The following is a 3,937-nucleotide window of genomic DNA, read 5'->3' as shown; positions in this document are numbered from 1 at the left end:
GTGCTGTATTTAAGTGGTTGTTGGTAATTTAAAATGGGGGAAAAATCAGATACTTGAGCTGCACTGATATCACAGCATTTGCAAATATGCTGGCGTGCACTAAACGAAGTCAGAGGGATGTAACGAGATGGCTTCAGTCATGTCTCGGGTACCTCTGTCCCCAAAATCACCAGGAAATCCTCACGTTCAGCGGTTTTCCTCCACACAGCAAAAATGCAGACTCCGCCCACTTGCTCGTTAGTATGTCTGACACTACTGTTCATATTTTCACATAAACATAACAATAATGTGGTTGTTGTCATTTGGTCACTTTGGTCATAACAACCTGATACAGTGAAGGTTCCAATTCAGGGCAACTGTATCAGAAACACACACACACCGATGAAGTGTGTGTGTGTGTGTGTGTGTGTGTGTGTGTGTGTGTGTGTGTGTGTGTGTGTGTGTGTGTGTTTGTCAGGGCAGTTGTGGTGCAGAAATTACACCTCGTCTTCACAATTATGAATTATATTTAACAAAATAAGGGTTTATGGTTAAGTTTGATGTTTTATTCATTACAGATGGTGAAGGTCAGAAATATTTTAGAACCTGAGACTGAACTATTGTAAGTTCATTATTGAAACAGTAATGATGACTTTGGATAAAGTGTTAGTTAAAAACAGAGTGAACCTGTCACCTCACAGCTACGATACAAACACATTTTAATGAATGACGTAAAAGCAGAAAAGGTTGAGTTTATCGTGGTGTCCACCCTCCTGCAGCCTGAAACCATCTGATTGGCTGCTCTTCACTCACTTCTCCTATGATGTGCTTGGTTCTCCACACTCTGGCCTCTGGTTCAGCTACACCTCCCCACTTCTCCATGTGGCCGTAATCAGCGCCGTCATGATCAATAATCCATCCGTGACTCGCTCAGCTGCAACGATTATTCGTGTTTATCTATCTAACTCTAGCTGCTAATGATAGCCAGGTGGCTAATGTGGCTATCAGGCAATCTCTAATACAAGTAATGCTAATGTAGCATTCATGATAACTGATAACAGAAGCTTTAATGAACTCTGACCTCAGTGTTCAGTTTTATGAATGTTAGGGTTAGGCTATGTTAGTGAGAGAGAGCCGTGTGTGATTGGGCCTGTGTTTTCCTTTACGCTCCAATCATTGGCAGTTAATTAACCTCCAGTATTACGTTTGATCTCACAGCTGATACTGTAACACAAACGTTCAGTGACAGTGGAAGCACCGCTGCACCACATGCATACAATCAGTCACACCACTGGAATGACAGAGCAATAAAATATATCATAAATACATAAATAAATATATAGGTAATAATCATAATCAGGTGGTGGAATAGACAGTTATAACTAGGGATGGGTATTGATAAGATTTTCACGATTCTAATTAAAGATTCGATTCTTTATCGATTCTTTTTAAAAAAGAACACTAAGGTCGATTAGCTCAGAACTTTGCTTTATATCTTCTCTTTGAACAAGATAGACATTTAGGAGTAACATGGCCTTACAAACCCAGCAGTGAGATCTTAAGAGATCCAGCCTACGGCTCTTCAATGGGGTGTCACAGGGTCCCCAGGAAAAAAACTGTAAATGTAAAATAATAAAATAAATATTCTTCTGTAGCAATAACAAAGTATAACATAAATTATTCTGCAGCAATTACACAACAGTAATGTCCCTGCCTACAATTAAACACACTCACTTACTGAAAATCATCTGCTGTGGCAAATGGGTGCAAGCCTTTGACCACAAACTGAGTCTCTGCTCGGTGACATTCGTCTATCCTGCCTGAAAGGAGACGCTACCAGCAGACTGCAGCGAGAACTGCCAGCATCTGAGCCAGACTCTGTCTCATCATGGTCACTAAATGCACAGTAATGGCAGGTTTGTAATAAGGCAGATCGCGCTAACATAATATGCACTGTTGATTATTTACCTGCAGCATTAACGGGAGAGGACGTGCAAACGTTACCGCTGCTGCTGGGTTGAGATTCACGAGTCTGGAATTAAAAACACGACATTCATTTAAGGTCATCGTGTGTTTTTTGCATATTCGTAGTGTTTCCTCCCTTAAATGAAGTATCTACTTTGCAAGTATTGCAAGTTGCCCTGTTGTCATCTGTTCTCGTAAAGTGTAACCAAACTTTTTAGCGTTTGAGCCACTTAGGCGCCGTGTTTCCTGCCAGGTAAATGACGCTCCGCAACGTGGTGACGTCATTCGGGCGACTGGAATCGATAAGGGAATGGTTTGCAAAAATGGCAAACAATCCCAAGGAACTGAAACAGTGGGAACCGGTTCTCAACAAGAACCGGGTTTCGATACCCATCCCTAGTTATAGCAGTGATTTGTGGGACTGTTGACTCTCATCAGAGCAAACCATTAAAAAACTAATGTTTACCTTTGTAAAGCCTCAACCACGCCCACTACGAACCCTAGACCAATAATCAGCCTCGCTGAGGAGAGGCTGGCTTGGTTGGCTGCAGGTGCTGCTGGGTCACAGATGCACGCAGCAGTGGTTTTCTCCACCGTTTCCTGAAGATGGCAGGTAACCACGAGAACGAAGCTCTGATTGGCTGGATGCTCCATAAGGGGATAAATTGCCACTTTCTCTATTTTCAATTTTACTGTTGCATCAAAGCGCTCTCAGTAACGTCCATCATGCCATCATGAAGGAAGCCTGACCTTCAGAATAAAAGCACTAGTGTGGTTATGAATGGAGGGGCGGCAGATACGATGGTGTGGGAGTGGGGCTGACCACATCACTCAGCACGTGGACCCTCGCTGTTGGTCATTGGCTGGTAGCTAAATCACATATGAGGTGTTGCTTTGCGTATGAGATGAATATATATTGTTTAATTCATTTTTTACTGTGAGCATGTGTGAGCCACACGACATGTCCCCAAACCCACGTGTGGATTTTTTCCCTGCATATAAAAATTTGGTCCCAAAGTAATGACACCTGGAGGAAAAGCAGCTTTTTGAGTTACCCTGCCACTGTGCACGTTTACGTTCAAAAATAACAGGAAAGTGCAGATTTCCCTCAAAGACAGTAACTGTTGCTACGTTACTGCTTGCAGCCCAGTTGGGCTTTAGGCAGAGAAACCCCAAAGAGCCTGTCCGAGTCCGTATTCCTGTACTGGGATGGCCTCCCGGCGCTGGGACCGCAGGAGCTCCTCAGGTGTGTCTCAGACTGGGGACGTTTGACGTGTTAGACGACTGTGGGACCACGACACAGTTATATCCTGTAAGAAGCCTACACATGTGAAGGTTAGAGAACTGGAGCTGAGAAGGGTTCAGGCCCACGCTGCGTTTGCTTTGTTAAGCGTGTAAAGCAGCTCCTGTTGTGTGGAGATGATCACGATTACAGTTTGCTCTTAATCCATTTAGAATAAAGCTTAGAACATGCGATAACTGGCACCAAATAAAAGATCGCGTGCACGTGCATCCTGCACACTCTGGGAGTTTTACACATATTGTGCAGATTTCTTATGCATCGTCTTCGTCTGCGCCCTGGGCTGGAACATTTGCTTTCTTAGTCAAGGAGAACAATCTCATTTGCAGGGAAACAAATAAGAAAAAAAGATGTAGCTGTGACAATACCTCCAGTTCCCTCCTTTCTTCTTCTTCATCTTTTTAATTTACAATGCAAAGTGTAAAAATAAACATTGAGGGCTCAATTTAGTGTGGTTTTCAGCCATGGCACCTAATCCCCCCTCCCTACCCGCCACCACCGCCATGTGCCGGAGGTTGTAGATTTTTCCCAGGGGAGGGGCTTTCCTGTAAGGAGAGGTAGGTGGGCACACAAACACACACACAGCGTATCCTTCCATCAGAGGACTCTGCAGTCACACATCCCAACCTAAACTTAAGTTACATCAAGTTTAAAGGTTAAAATTGGATGATTTTCATCCAATTTTAACCTTTC

The sequence above is a fragment of the Haplochromis burtoni genome, unplaced genomic scaffold (genome assembly GCF_018398535.1).
Source record: "Haplochromis burtoni strain Fernald_Lab_line unplaced genomic scaffold, NCSU_Asbu1 Contig_69, whole genome shotgun sequence".
NCBI lineage: Eukaryota > Metazoa > Chordata > Actinopteri > Cichliformes > Cichlidae > Haplochromis > Haplochromis burtoni.
This window is presented reverse-complemented; position numbering follows the sequence as displayed.